The following is a 16,624-nucleotide window of genomic DNA, read 5'->3' on the forward strand; positions in this document are numbered from 1 at the left end:
CTTGGTCCATGGAAGGTGGAATCAGCATCACCCAGAAACTTGTTAGAAATGCAGAATCTCAGCCCCCCACCCCACACCACAGATTCAGAATCTACATTTTAACAAGGTGCTTGGGTGAGTCCTACCGCATCAAAGTTTGAGAAGCACTGTTTTAAGGAAAGTTCCTTAACTGTGAGGAGCATTAAAAGTTACCATCCACAGAGACTCATGGAGTGGGTCTGGGGTACAGCCCGGGGCAGCATCAGGATGTTAAAACCTTCCCAGGGGTAGGGGTTTCTGATGTGCAGCCAAGCTGGAGAACCACCCTAAACACACCCCTCATTGTATAAGAGGTAGTGAGACAACAAAGTCTGGTGCCTGGGTCAGGCCACACAGTGAGTTAATATCAGGAACAGGACCCCACCAGGGTTTCCCGTGTCCCTGAAAATGTTAACGAAAGAGAAGAAAGATCCATGTACACTGTGGGCAAATTTAAAATTTAAATGAAAACCAACACCCAGCTGACGAAGGACACTGTCATTACACCAAGTGTCTCCTTTGGAAAGAAGAACCGATGGGATTCTCTCTCAATTCAAAGAACCACTCAGCTTGGGTTAGCTCTCCGAAACTCTTCCCATTTATAATGACTGTCAAAAATGAAGCCAAGGGCAAAATTAGTGCTGGGAAAGACAGGAGCCACCCGCACTCCCCGGTCTAGGGTGACCCAAAAATGTCCACGCCAACACACATCCTACCTCCACTGGCTCCTTCGTGTTGCGCTGGTCCCTGATCTCTGCTTACGTAACCCCTGTGAGGTACAAGACGATGCTATTACCATGCCTTAGCTTTGTTGCCATATGGCATGGATTCCCTAATCTGAGTTAGGAAATAAACAGGCATTTCCCTGCAAGGCTCCCCCTGCATCTTATCTTTATGCTGACCTGGCCCTCTCAGTCCTCTGCCAGCATTCTGATCAGTGACAACAGAGTCCCCCCAAGTTCAGTCCCGTCACGTGCTCTCCGGGTAACGACCCACAGAGGGGCCCATCTTGGGGGGATCCCGGCGTGGACACCAGCTACTCAAGTGTGACAAGGTGGCATTCTCTATTGTCAGCCCCCCCCACCCTCCCGGCTCCCTTTGGCCTCCTGTAAACCGTCCCCAGGACAATTTCTGGTGTGGAGTTGGTGGGAATAAATATCCCTTTGACAGGAATGTCCCTACGGCTGCTGACAATGCAGTAGTTCTTTTTGGGCAAAACTGTATCTTTCCTTAGCGCGACAGAGCACAATCTGCTTAATGAGGCACCAGAGAGAAAGCTAACCCCCAACACACACTGTGCGATAAATTTGTGCCCAGAAATTATACTGAACCCCACAGAACTACCAGCTTGGCAGCTGGCAGCCGCTACACATACAGATGTGTCCTCAGCAGTGACACTGGCAGGAAACACACACACACACACACACACACGCAGCTGGCAAGCAGCCTTCCCCTTAAACCATACCAGTCAACGCCACTAGGCCCCCAAAATGCATCCCCTCCCTTGCAGATAAAGGGAAAGCTGCTTCCTGGTACAAAGGAGAGCTATGTTTGTGTAATAGATTAAAAAATTTAAAAACTGGGGCGCCTGGGTGGCTCAGTGGGTTAAGCCTCTGCCTTCGGCTCAGGTCATGGTCTCAGGGTCCTGGGATCGAGCCCTGCATCAGGCTCTCTGCTTAGCGGGGAGCCTGCTTCCTCCTCTCTCTCTGCCTGCCTCTCTGCCTACTTGTGACCTCTGTCTGTCAAATAAATAAATAAAATCTTTTTATAAATAAATAAATAAATAAATAAAAACAAAATAAAAATGGTCGGGGCGCCTGGGTGGCTCAGTTGGTTGGGCCACTGCCTTCAGCTTGGGTCATGATCCCAGGGTTCTGGGAACAAGCCTGGCATCGGGCTCCCTGCTCAGTGGAGAGCCAGCTTCTCTCTCTCCCTCTGCCTGCCTCTCTGCCTACTTGCCTTCTCTATCTCTGTGTTAAATAAAATAAAAACATTTAAATTAAAAAAAAAAGTCAAGCTAATCAACAATCTGGCAGCAATAGTAATAAAACAAATGCTTAAAAATATTTAAGCAAACCAAATAATTTGGGCCCCCGAGTGCCAAGCTTTTACAGTAAGTCCCGGAGCAGCCAGACAAGCTGGGAACCGGCAGGGACTCTTCTAAACCCAGCTTAGCGCCTGCATTTTACAGTTAAGGAAACGAAAGTCGAAGAGGTGAGGTCATTCGCCCAAGGTCACACAGCTAATTAGTTATGCTGTGGGGACAAGAACCACCTGTCCAGGCTCCCAGGCCAACAGCCCTTCAGGTACACCCTACCACCGTCCCCTGCTGCCCAGAAAGAAGATCCCGCAGACGGTGAGGACTGTTCTCATCGTTAAGGGTTGTGAAACAGCTTCCCAGCACAGCTTTGGCCAAAAAGAAAACTTCCCGCAAAGCAATGGGGGACGACAAACAAAGCAATGGCATGGCTCCTGTGTCCTTTAGGAAGCCTGAAGCTAACAAGAGCGTCACCTGCCACCCGGGGGCAAGTTCAGAAGGCAGAGGGAAATGATGGGACCGCACCAGCCCTGTTCAGCCGTGTTCCGGTTTCGGCTCTCTACGGTCAGAGTACAAATCAATTACCCTATAACCAGGAGGCTACGGCTTCTCCCCAAATTCATATCCAGTTACTCTCTCTGCAAAACAGCAGAGCTCCTCGACCTTTATATATCCGCTTTCCTTCCTGGAAGACGGCTTTTCCCCTTTGGCCAAGGCTGCACTAATTTTTGCTTCACCACAAATGTCTGCACGTGCCTGGGGACAGCTGTCCCAGATTCATCCAGATCGCAGGATGTAAGAACCGGAGAGTCACCTCAACCAAATGATTTTCCTCCGTGCTATTGTTTCTTTCTTAAAAAAATAAATGAATTTTTTTCCATTAAGATCAAATTTTTAAAAATAATCCCACAAGCCCATGAGAACCATCATTAGGATTTTGGCTTATTACCTACCAGCCTTCAATTTTCTGGGTGTGTACATGTGTGTGCTTTCAACAGGCTACCATTATGATATAGAAATATTTCTGTATCTTTCTTCTTTATCTATATCATAAAAAAAATCCCCATAATGCTGTCTTCCCATACGTAATTTCAATGTCTGTTTAGTATTTCATCAGCTGTATTTGCCATACTTCCCTGTCTCCCTGCTGTGGATTTAGGTTTGTTTCCAGTGTTTCAGTAACACAAATACGGCTTCACTAAACACTACTGTGTGTGCAGGTCTCTGCGTAGTTACTACTGGACATTATTTCCTTAGGACAATTTCCCAGAAGTCAACCTTCCATATTACTCATGTTTGGAGAAACTCAGGCCCCAAAAGAGTCAATATCTGACAGGCTAAAAGGAACCCTCTCTGGAGACCAAGGTTTGATTAGCCGTGTGAATATCAAGAAGCCACTCAATTCCCCTGAGTCTTGGTTTCCTGTGGGCCTCAGGAGCTGGGTCCCTGCGAGGCCTGTCGCGGTGCTCTGCCCGCCAGGAGTGTTCCCCGTCCACTGCTCCACAGGGTCTACCATGCCCAAATGTCATCGAGCCGGTCTCCCCCCTGCCTCACTGCTTTTCACTGCAGCTGCTCAGGAAAAGGACTTTGTCAAAAAGCCCATCAGAGGACCAGATTTGTTGGGAGTACACGGGGGCTGGGCAGATCAGGTCCAAGGTGTGCAGAACGGGCCGTGGTATTGGCTGTTCCTCCCGCTGTGGTCCCCGGTGCTGCCCTCTAAATCCAGGTCAGCCGTGGAATTACACAGACCTCACTGCATACTTGGGGGTGGTGACCGGAGGGTACTGTGACAATAATAAACACGTCCAGGCCGGTGCTTGGGAGCATCCCAGCAGCCAGTGCATGGGGGAGGGAGGCAGCCTGTGTCTCCTACTGGGGTTCTCCAGGACCGTAAAGAGGCCACCGTGTCTGCGACCACTGGTCACATCCCTAGTGGACGTCTGCAGGTAAAAACCCCGCCCTTGGCCCAGAGCAACTGGAACAAATGGAAAAATACAACAGCCTGGTTTTAATCTTATCCAAGACAACAGTGTGCCGTTTATCACTGGCCTCTTTTAACAATGAGTTATGATCGGTAGAGAAGGGGAGACAGTTCCGGAGTATTTCCTCTATCTTTCGGCACACAGCTCCTTCCGCTGTTGTCTCCTCGGTCTGTGAAATTGGACGGGAACTCCAATGTGCTCATGTTGTCCCCCATTTCATATCTGGTCTGTGAAAATCATGCAGCCTTCGTGCATAAGGACCACAGACTTTGTAGCACGTTGCGCTGGCAAACCTCCATCCAGTTCTGATTCCGCCGCTCAGCCAGGCGGACCTGACAAAGCGCGTCACAGGAGCGAGGACACCACTGCAAAGACCTACGGTGATTTTACTTACTACCAAGAAAGAAAGCCTCTGCCAATTTAAACTAGGACAGGCCGGCGACTGTAAAACATATCTCTATTGGAGCTGTTAAAGTGTGGGGAAATGTGCCTTAGAATCAATGATAAGGGCCCCTGGGTGGCTCAATTGGTTAAGCCACTGCCTTTGGCTCAGGTCATGATCCTGGAGTTCCAGGATCGAGTCCCACATCGGACTACCTGCTCAGCAGGGACTCTGCTTCTCCCGCTGACCTCTCTCTTCTCATTCTCTCTCTCTCCCTCTCAAATAAATAAATAAAATCTTAAAAAATAAAAATAAAAAAAGAATCAACGATAAGTGGGGGGCGCCTGGATGGCTCCACTGGCTAAGCGTCTGTCCTTGACTCAGCTCATGATTGATCCCAGGCTCCTGGGATGGAGCCCCGAGTTGGGCTCCCTGCTCAGCGGGGAGTCTGTTTCTCCCTCTCCCTCTGCCCCTCCCCTCCTCATGCAAGCGCTCTCTTTTCTCTCAAATGAAAAAGCAAAAAAAATCTTTAAAAAAAAAAAGAATCAATGCTCTGCGGGTTGCTGGGAGGGGGGTGAGGGAGGAGGGAGAGGGTGGCTGGGTGATGGACATTGGGAAGGGTATGGGCTATGGTGAGCACTGGAAATTGTGTAAGACTGATGATTCACAGACCTGTACCCCTGAAGCAAATAATACATCATATGTTAATAATAAAAAAGAGACCAAAAAATCAATGCTATGTGATATTTAACTTCTCTACAGTTACACCTCTCCCTTGTAAGACAAGGTGCTAAATGTCCACCTTGAAATCTGGTTGTGAGGTAAGAATGAGAGGACACCATACTGTGCCTAACTCCGGGCCTGGTGTGTGGTGAGTGCTTGACACAATGTCAAGTCCTCTTTTTGTTTCAAAAGTGATGGGTATTGGGGCGCCTGGGTGGTTCAGTGGGTTAAAGCCTCTGCCTTCAGCTCAGATCATGATCCCAGGGTCCTGGGATCGAGCCCCACATCAGGCTCTCTGCTCAGCGGGGAGCCTGCTTCCCCCTTTCTCTCTCTCTCTGCCTGCCTCTCTGCCTACTTGTGATCTCTGTCAAATAAATAAACTATAAAAAAAAAAAAAAGTTATGGGTACTGGGCACCTGGATGGCTCAGTGGGTCAAGCGTCTCACTCCTGATCTGGGCTCAAGTCTTGATCTCAGAGTCATGAGTTCCAACCCCACGCTGGGCTCCATGGGCATGGAGCTCAGTGGTTTAAGCTGCTGCCTTCGGCTCAGATCATGATCTCAGGGTCCTGGGATCGAGTCCCACGTCCGGCTCTCTGCTCTGAAGGGAGCCTGCTTCTCTCTCACTCTCTCTGCCTGCCTCTCTGCCTACTTGTGATCTCTCTCTGTCAAATAAATAAATAAAATCTTAAAAAAACAAAAAACAAAAAACAAAAAAAAAAAACAAGGTAATAGGTCCCTATCCTGGAATTAAGAGGAAAAGCAAGTGGTGTGTTGGGGCGCCTGGGTGGCTCAGTGGGTTAAAGCCTCTGCCTTCAGCTCAGGTCATGATCCCAGGGTCCCGGGATCAAGCCCCACATCGGGCTCTCTGCTCAGCAGGAAGCCTGCTTCCTCCTCTCTCTCTGCCTGCCTCTCTGCCTACTTGTGATCTCTATCAAATAAACAAATAAGGTCTTTAAAAAAAAAAAGTGGTGGGTTAAGTTGCGGATAGATTATAAACTCTTTCACAGTAGGTACCCTATCTTCCACATCTCTGACCTCTTCTCACCCCTCGCCGTCTAGAATACCGCCCCACACGTTGCAGGCACCCAATTAATGGACGCTGCCTACAACCGCTGAACCAGTTTGCAAACCCACGCCCGGGCTGGGGACTGCTGTCGCAGCCAATGCGACCCCACCAGCTCCCCCAGCACCTAGAAGCGACAAGCGCACCTGCCGGTGTCATCATCCTGAATGGGCTGCGGGGGCCGGAAGGGAGAAAAGCCGGCGTCAGCGGCTCAGGGCGCGTCCCCGTGAACCACCCACGCAGGCAGGCTGTGCTGGCGACCCCCCTCCGTCGGGGAAGCACAAGCAGCCACGTCTCGGTCCCACAGACACAGCAGCTTGGAGGCAGCCCTGGCCTCCCGGGGAAAGCCGGCCGCCTCCGTGCCCTGATGAGAACAGCTGTGCATATTAAGCCAGGCGATGTCCCCAGGGCTCTACCCCTGTCCCCCAGGACTCTGAGAGCAGCACCGGGCGGAGTAAACAAATGCCCTACGTGGGCGGTGCTGGAAGGAGCAGACGTTGAGACAAACAGAACCATGTGGCATTATTCTTTTTCCCCCTAAATGTGTGTACCTGCTGCTTTTTCCTCCTCGGGAGGCCCCAGCTCGGTTGGAAAAGGGGAAGAGACGGAGCAGGGCAAAGAATCTCATTTTCCAGCGCCCACTTCTGATTATTCGTGTTCACGTGGGAGATGAGAGGGGCTGCCGATGACAGACTTCAGGAACAATCACCTCGAATCCCCACCTCGACCTTGACCTCAGGGAGGCGCCATTCCGCCGAGGCGCACTGGGCATGCGCGGGGCCGCACCCTCACCGAAGGCACACTCGCCCCCTCACCCCAGCTCGGATTAGGGGGGACGCCCGCAGTGTACGGTCCCAGGGCCCCCAAGCACTGCTCACGCAAATGGGTATTGCTTTCACAAAGTGAATGGGATCTGGATGGGGAGGGGACTCCCCCCCACCCCCAAATAACTAGAAAATCAGAATTATTTGTTGAGGCTTCATGGGTTAGGACTCCTTCAACCTTCCCCCATGGATGCAGAGAAGGACAGAGGAAGTGAAGAGAGGAGGCAATGGGGCAGAAACCCCATCTCCCCCAGTATGTAGATGGGAAAGCAACCTTCCCCAAAGCCGGCCCTCAGGAAGTTGCTACAAGAGTGTTCTACGGGGGCGCCTGGGTGGCTCAGTGGGTTAAAGCCTCTGCCTTTCGCTCAGGTCATGATCCCAGAGTCCTGGGATCGAGCCCCGCATCGGGCTCTCTGCTTGGCGGGGAGCCTGCTTCCTCCTCTCTCTCTCTGCCTGCCTCTCTCCCTACTTGTGATCTCTATCTGTCAAATAAATAAATAAAATCTTTAAAAAAAAAAAAAAAAGAGTGTTCTACGTTCTTGTGGGATTACAATGTCTGCTGCGAGTCCCTTTTCTCCTGCCGTCCTGTGCTTCTCTCTGCTTGGAGCTCTTTACCCACCAAAAGGAGGGAAAACCTCCCAAGGTCGCTGGGAGGGCTGAGGAAGCGTGTGCCAGGAGCCAAAGCTGCATTCCTGGCCTGGCCTCACTCCAGCCTCATCGGTACCATCTGCTGCTCAAAGTACCTGTGATGACCCCCAGGCGGGCAGGGGTATCATTTACCTGCTTCCTCACTGCCAACCTCTGATGGGGATTTCAGGAAACTTTCCACAGCCAGCATGTGTCTTCCTTGTTAGAGTCCTTACTAATAAATAGAGAAGGTCATGCCCATACCTTATTAAGCTGCTACTAATTACTCATGAGAGTCATTATCCACTGTAGACTATCATCCCGTTCCTGGGAGAAAAGAAAATGCGCCCAAAAGTTTGGATGTCTTAAAAATCCACATCTGGGGCGCTTGGGTGGCTCAGCCGGTTAAGCATCGAACTCTTGGTTTCAGCATGGGTCGTGATCTCAGGGTCCTGGGATCAAGCCCTGCATCGGGCTCCACACTCAGCCTGACATCTGCTTAAGGATTCTCTCCTTTTCCCTCTGCCCCGCACCCCCTGCTCACGAGCTGTCTCTCTAAATAAATAAATAAAATCTTTAAAAAAAAAAAAAGGAGAAGAAGAAGAATCCACATGTACATCAAGCATAAATGAGTGCTATGTTCATGGCTGAATCCCCAGTCTGGAGATCAGCACCATCTGCTGAACTTTCTGCAAAGTTCTAGCAGACTAGAACTTTCTGCAATGAGGGATATGTTCTGTGAGGCACCGTCCAACCTGGAAGCCACCAGCCAGCCACATGTGAACTTTGAGCACTTGAAATGTGGCCAGGGCATCTGAGGAACTTCACGAACTGCTTATCTTAGTTCTTTGTAGTGTGTGTAAATGTAAAGAGCCACACACAAGAGTATATAGCTAATGGCTACTCGATCGCAAAGCATGGAACTAGACAGTGCCTGGTGTACGGATGGTGCTCAGTAAGTATCTGGTCACGGGAAGAGTGAACGCAGTGAGTGGTTCGCCATAGGAAGGACAGCGAGAACCAGGATTCTCGTTTTTAGTGGGCACTCACTTTAACAAAACCCTGTTCAAGTCGACAAACTTCGGAGTCCAGTACTTTGATTAACTCTGCTTTACAGAGGAAGAAACTGAGGTTCAGAAGAGTTAAGTGGAGGGTCCGCGGCCACACAGAACATGGCAAGACCGGGACCCAGCCCCAATTAGAGCGACCGGGCAGCCTCTTCAAACCGGTCAACTTTGCCACTGATTGAAAAAAAGCATTTGGGAGCGTCACTTTACTACAGGATGACACCAAATTCAACAGGGGTCTTTTCCTTTTGAAATAAAGCAATGAAGATACGGTGTGTCACCTATGGCAATATTTTATTCTTTCCTAAGATTTTATTTATTTTTTCATTTATTTGAGAGAGAGAGAGAGAGAAAGTGCAGGGGCGGCGGAAGAGAGACAGAATCTCAAGCAGACTCCATGCTGAGCACGGAGCTCGATGTGGGGCTTGATCTCACAACCCGGAGATCATGACCTGAGCTGAAAGCAGGAGTCAGACGCTTAACTGACTGAGCTACCCAGGCACCCCCGTGGATACGTTTTAGATGTCTAGCTCGCGCAATCACCCCACAAGGCTCTGGTGACCAACTCCTGGATGCCAGGACAAGAGCTAACCATCTATCCCACCACTGCGGCCTTTCCCTAAAACCATCTCCCCGGACAGCCGGCTACCCTGTGGGAGCCTCACAACCATGGGAGCTCTGGCCTCCTGATGCCGACAAGCCCCTCCACACATCAAGCACTGAGTGTCCTTCTCTAAGGAGATCCTCTTATCCTTTCTCTTGCCATGAATCACCGCCCCATTCTGGAACTGACCCCGTACCATAAGGAGTTTGACTGTATCACATGGGGACACGAGATTCCAAATTTCCACTGCCATCGGACACAAGCACAAAACCAGGAACTGAGCAGGCTCCCCCTCTCCTCAGCTGACCCCACTCTCCACAACAGCATGGCCCCGAGTCCGTCACACAGGGAGCTTTTGTCTCTACAATGTCTCTCGCTGAATGGATTTTTGCAGCTCTTTTCACACCCTATAAGGCAGCCATTTGTGCTCCTCTCAAGGGGGTTCTTTCCAATGATCCTGCAAGCTGTTTCCCTCACCCACCCCAGAGCTGTGTCATCTGTGACTGTCGCCATTTGGAATTGCGGGGAGAGAAAGATTTAAGTGGAACTTACTACTGATGGCATGGGAGATGATCTGCTGGCAAAATAATAATAATAATAATAATAATTGTAGATAAGAACAATTTTTTTTAATTTTAGAGGTTTTTTTAAAAGATTTTATTTATTTATTTGACAGAGAGATCACAAGTAGACAGAGAGGCAGGCAGAGAGAGAGAAGAAAGCAGGCTCCCCATGGAGCAGGGAGCCTGATGCAGGGTTCGATCCCAGGACCCTGGGATCATGACCTGAGCCGAAGGCAGAGGCTTTAACCCACTGAGCCACCCAGGCGCCCCTAAATTTTAGACATTCTTAAACTACTCTTTGTCCTAAGTGGTCAGTCATAGGATACACAATTTTCCTCAAAGTGTTGCTCCAGAACCGAGTGATTCCTTGGAAAGGACTTTATATCATAGAACTTTCTATATCTTCCTTAACAATTATGTAACTCTGACCCCCGCACCCCCACCTTCTGGATTTAGCATAAGCCCCACCTCCTCCAGAAGGTCTTCCTGGCCCATCTGGCCCTCAGGAATTCCTCTTTCCTCTGCTGTCAGGCAGGATCCATTATCTGCAAGGCCGCCTCCTCAGGGACGCCTGCTGCCTGAGGAGCAGAGCCCCTGGGGACCCGTGTGGCCTTTCCTCACAGGCCCTGCGCATTTTATCTCTAACCTCAAACTCAAGTTCCCCACTCAGTGAAACAAAAGCTCAGCAGTGAACTTTTTAACCAGCCTCTAGATCCAGCCCTTGGAGAAGACAACACAGCGATAATTCACCATCTATTACAGGACGACCCTGCCAGATCTCACTTCTGTGCAAGTCTCCCATTCACACATATAACACTTTCTGTGAGGGGAATTCTCTGTCTTGTTGTTAGGGGTTTTTTTTTGTTTGTTTTCTATTTTTTTCTCCTTCATTTTAGTACCTGTGTGGATTGGCATGGGGAAGCTACCCAGGTGACGGACCCTTATTCCAATACTGATATTTGGGGGCTATCCAATTGCCATAAGCAAATCCTTCCTGGACTCACAATATCACAATTCACTCTGTACTTCACTGCGTTGTTGTGTGTTTGCATATGCTTATCTTGTGTCAAGAACAAAGACCGTATCTTACTATCTGGGGCCTTGCTACCACAGCTAACAGTGCTACAGGCATTCAAACACATTAGTTAAAAATAAGTGAGGAAGAGAAACATTCTCTGGACACTGGGCAGAATAAGTGACCAAAGGATCCTGGACCACCTTGGATAATCTTCAAACTGGACACGTCCCCAAAAGACCGTTCAGTGCATCCTCGGGGCCCACGGCAACGCCAGGGTCCCAGGCGTCCGTATCCGCTCACATGGCCGTCTCGCTTTTCTACATAATGAACCATTTCAGTGAATATTTGGCAAAGCTAATTTTACTCCGGCTGGAGAATTTGTTCGGCTGCATCTAGTTCCAAAATCAAAAACAAAGGGAAGTATTTGAAAACCCAACAGTCAACCCCTAACTTAACACCACCACAAAAATCACAAACCCAATGCTTACAACCCAATTTAAAATTGCTCAAGAAATTGGAAGATCTATGACCGGCTAAGAAACATACAGGAAGGCGCTCTACATCGTTAGTTATTAGGGAAATGCAAATCAAAATCATAATGAGATCGCACTACACACTAACTATAATACTGGCTGTACTCAAAAACGCTGACAATGAGGCACGTGGGTGGCTCAGTCGGTTGAGCATCTGCCTTCCGCTTAGGTCATGATCTCAGGGGCCTGGGACTGAGTCCCATGTTGGGAAAAAATCCCTGCTCAGCAGGAAGTCTCCCTCTCCCTCTGCCCCTCCCCCACCTCCCACCCATGTTCTCTCTGTGTGTCTCAAATAAATAAAATCTTAACAAAAAAATAAAAAAAGGTTGACAATACCAAGTGTTCGCGATAGTGTAGAGAAATTAGAATATTCCTACATTGGGGCGCCTGGGTGGCTCAGTCATTAACTGTCTGCCTTCCGCTCAGGTCAGGATCCCAGGATCCTAGGATCAAGCCCCATATCGGGCTCCCTGCTCAGCGGGAGGCCTGCTTCTCCCTCTCCCACTCCCCCTGCTTGTGTTCTGTCTCTCACTGTGTCTCTCTCAGTCAAATAAAGAAAACCTTTAAAATTAAAAAAAAAATAAAAATAATAGAATATTCCTACATAGGTGGTAGGAATATATAATGGCAGAGCTACTTCAAACAATTTTTTTTCATTTATTAGAGAGAGAGAGAGAGAGAGAGAGGGAGTGCACCAGTGGGGGGAGGGGCAGAGAGAGAGGAAGAGTCTCCAGCAGATTTGGCACTGATCTTGACCCTGAGATCACAACCTGAGCTGAAACCAAGACTTGGACAGGTACAGCTGCTTCAGAAAGCAGTTTGGCAGTTAGTTAAAAGGTAAATATATGTATACCCTACAACCCATTGATTCCATTCTTAGAGATCTATCCTTGAGAAGTGAAAGCATGGGTCTACAAAAAACTTGGATGTAAATGTTCACAGCCCCATTATTTGTTACATTAAAAACTGGAAACAACACAAACACCAAGCAAAATGGCAAATGGATAAACAAACTGTGGTATATCCATACAACAGAATATTACTTGGCAATAAAAACGGAGTGGCTTTCTGACAGACGCAGCAATGTGGATGAACACCAAAAACATGCTAAATGGAGGGCGCCTGGGTGGCTCAGTTGGTTAAGTGTCTGCCTTGGGCTCAAGTCACGATCTCGGGGTCTTGGGATCGAGCCCTGCATTGGGCTCCTCGCTCAGTGGGAAGCCTGCCTCTCCCTCTCCCTCTGCCTGCTGTTCCCTCTGCTTGTGTTCTCACTGTCAAGTAAATAAAATCTTTTTTAAAAAAATGCTAAGTGAAAGGAGCCAGACACAAAAGACTACATGTTATAGGATTTCATTTACATGAGATTTCTAGAAAAAGCAAAACGATAGGGACAGATCACATGCATGGTTGCCTGGGGCTTGGTACAGGAATGGGGGCTAGTTGCACACTGATAGGAAGAAACTCTTGGCGATGTTGGGAGTATTCTAAAACTTTCTATAAGACTATGTACATTTACTAGAAATTAGTGAATCTCAAAGGGGAAACCTTATGCTATATCAAGTTTATCTTAATAAAGCAAAAAAGCAATGCAAAAGCTACACACCAACTTAATTGGGGCTTCAAAACTCTATGGCTTCAGTTTATAGATATTATGCTAGCTAAAGACCTATTCAGTACCATAAAAGCTATTACAGTTGGAAATTAGAAATTTTACAAACAAGTCATATCATTTTAACGTAAAGTTATTTTTTCTGAATTGTTTAAATAATCCACAGGGCATTAACAATTCTCAAGGTAAGTCTAAACTCCAAGGCGTCCGGCTTGCTTAAACCTGAGAAGCCGGCTTCCCCAAAGCCCTGTTGACAGACGCAGAATTGGTCAGGGTAAAGGGTCCGTGTGGGTCTTGGCAATGAAGATTTGAAGCCTGCCCCCCCCCCCCCCGCCAAACAGCCCCCCTTGGTTGAGTCTGAACCTAAAAAAAATTTTTTTTTGCCTTAAGGTCTTCCTGCTATAGAGGAAGATGCTGAAAAAGTACTCTCCTAGGGACCCACACTCACCAGCTGGGCTCAAGGGAGCAGCTTCCACACCAACGAGACTTGCCAGAGTCACGCTTCTGTGACACGCCTGTCAGGTCCCTCACTTCCCAGCTTGCCTGGCTGGGCGGACTTGATCCAGGGAAAACATGGATTCATCACGGTTCTCCAGAGAAAATGAACCAGTAGTTGGGGGCAGGGGTGGGGGGTCAGCGGGTTGGATGTGTATGGAGAGGGAGAGAGACAGAGAGAGAAAGGGAGGGAGGAAGAGGGGGCAGAGGGGGAGACAGAGAGAAGGGGGAGGGAGGGAGAAGGCAAGAAAGGGAGATGGGGGAGCAGAAGAGGAGAGGGAGAGAGGAGGAGGGGTGAGGGGTGGGGGAGAGGGCAGAGGGGAAATAGGGAGAGGGGGGAGGGGGAGATAGAGGAGAGGAAGAGGGAGGGGAAGGGAGGGGGAGAGAGACTGTGGGTCAACAAGTGAGAGCAAGGTAGGTTTACTTTTAAGGAATTGGCTCATGCAATTATGGGGCCCCAGCAAGTCCAAGATTTGCAAGGCAGGCCAGCAGGCTGGAGACCTAGGGAGAGGTTGATGTTGCAGTTTCCAGTGTGAAGCAATCTGAAGGTAGAAATTCCTCTTCCCGGGACCTCAGTCTTTCTCTTGACTCCTGACACCTTGGAGGCCCTACCCTAACACGCACACAACGGGTCTCTGCCTCACCATGGTCCTTAGCAGGCAAAGGCCTCGGAGGAGGGGCTGGACCATAGAACCACCCCACAAAGCCAGTTATGTTTATCCGCTTTCCCATCCCATATTTTACCAACACAGACACCCTCAATGTAATAATAATGATGACGAGGCGGGCATCAGTTTATAGTCCCATACATCTGCTCTTTCCTCTGTTTTACCACAGCCTTTATAAAAGCGGCGAAATGCCAAATGTGTATTTGAAGACAGGATATAAAGAACCTACAAAGTCAAGAACGGTCTGCATTTGCAAAATCTTCAACCCAGTCTGTGGCCTTGGCATTAGCGCCTTCTGGGAGTGGGGCACTCCTAAGCCCTGCGGCCCCGTTTCCCTCCAGTAGAGGGTCCCCATGGTGTTGTATGATAAACCCCCCACGTTACCAGATAACCTCCAAGAAGACTGAGCCGAGAGAAAGCATCAGAAACGAGCAGGGACAACCAGGAGCGGGGGCTGGGCAGGGGGCTCTAAACCCGTAATATTTGTATTTGCGAGTTCTGTCCTGCACCCAGGCCCTGGTCTAAAGAAGGATGGAGGATGAGGCCCACACACGGAGTTCAGAGTTTGCAGGCACCTGCTCAGGCCTCGGCTACGTCCCGGCCCCCGAGCTCCTCGGAAGGCCCTGCATCCTTCCCACGGGTAATGGTACATCCTCACAGCAACACAGTGCACTCCTGGGAACACCGTCAGTGCCTTCCAGATCCCAGACCCAGGAAGCAAGTAAACCCCACATCTGAAGATTGGCTTAGGCACATTCCCTTTAAAAAATAAAAATTTTTGGAAAAGAGGCACATGGGTGGCTCAGTGGGTTAAGCATCCAACTCTTGGTTTCGGCTCAGGTCATGATCTCAGGGTCGTGGGATCGAGCCCCACAGTCAGGTGGGAAGCTGCTTGAGACTCTCTCCCCCTCCCCTTATTCTCTCTAAATAAAGAAATATTTTAATAAATAAATAAATAAGAATTTTAAAAACCTTTTGCGGCGCCTGTGTGGCTCAGTGGGTTGGGCCTCTGCCTTCGGCTCAGGTCAGGATCTCAGGGTCCTGGGATCGGGCTCTCTGCTCAGCAGGGAGCCTGCTTCCCTTCCTCTCTCTCTGCCTACTTGTGATCTCTGTCAAACGAATAAATAAAATCTTAAAAAAAAAAAAGAATTTTAAAAAAACGTTTTAACTGTGTTTTCTGAATCTGGCAGAAGGGAATCATGTCTAATAAATACAAAAACCAAATCTTCAAAAGTACCATTTGGAACAGGCTGAAGAATTGACCACCTTGAGGTAAAATAGAATGACATTTATTGAACTTACACAGATAGCTGGGGGGGGAGTGGCTAAGTCTTTACACACCCCCTCTGATTTTAATTGTCATACCAACCTTGTATCATAGTATCTTTAACTCCATTTTATTGATCAGAAGACTGAGGCTCAGCAGATGATTACACCGTTGTGACCTGCCAACCTTTTCTATCATCAGCAGGTCTGTCAATCACAACGTCGTCTACAGTGATGGGCCATGGCTGCCCTCAATCAATATATGTAACTAAATGTTACATATGTAACTGGCATGTATTTCTTTCTTGGTGAAACCCTTAAAACATGCTATTTACTTCCACCATTTTTTTTTTTTAAGAGTGCAAGAGTGAGCATGAGCTCAAGCAGGGAAAGAGGTAAAGGCAGAGGGAGAAGCAGGCTCCCCGCTGAGTAGGGAGCCGGATCTGGGGCTGGATCCCAGGGCCTTGAGATCATGACCTGAACCAAAGGCCGATGTTTAACCAACTGAGCAGCCCAGGTGCCCCTACTTCCACTTTTCCTCTTGTTTGTTTGTTTGTTTTTCCCCAGTTTCAGGATCAAAATGCCCAATCTCTTCATATAGCTTCTTCCCACTCATACATTTTCAAAGCCAGATATCATCAGCAAAATAATCACTCAACTGCACCTAATTTCAGTTAGATGAAATGAGATTGGTGATGCTTGACTTTTCCTAACAGCACACAGTCATCTCCGCCATTTACATAATGCCCCAGGGCTTCCTCAACCCTACTCCAAGCTGATAGACCAAAACCATTTCACTCAGTGCTCAGTGGCAGAAACCAGGAGAGAAAAAAAGCAACTCCCTCTTCCACACAGTCTTAGGAGAGAAATACATCCAGAAGAGAGGTCGAGGGGGAACTGGGATTCCAGAACGGTTACTACAGCATCCAAAGAGGACGTCTGATCATCTCCAGCCCTATTGCTGCCTGTGTGGCCACCACGCCTGCCCAGCACTGCTTCCTCCTGGTTCCCGCCCTTTCCCACAGCCCTTCTCCACTGGGGGCAACCACGGAAACTCTGCAGTAGGGCAGGAAAGAGCACTGTGCTCCGGGTCCTCAGCTGGGGACGCCGAACATGACCAGGCAAGACCGATGTGCAGTCAA

At 48.9% G+C, this 16,624-nt stretch overlaps 1 protein-coding gene across 1 annotated transcript in view; it reads right to left on the reverse strand.

The window, feature by feature from the left end:
- Positions 1-16,624, reverse strand: part of GFOD1 (glucose-fructose oxidoreductase domain containing 1) — a 105,115-nt gene that overhangs the window by 81,885 nt on the left and 6,606 nt on the right. The window lies entirely within an intron of this gene.

Source organism: Meles meles, chromosome 5 (genome assembly GCF_922984935.1).
Source record: "Meles meles chromosome 5, mMelMel3.1 paternal haplotype, whole genome shotgun sequence".
Classification (NCBI taxonomy): Eukaryota; Metazoa; Chordata; class Mammalia; order Carnivora; family Mustelidae; genus Meles; species Meles meles.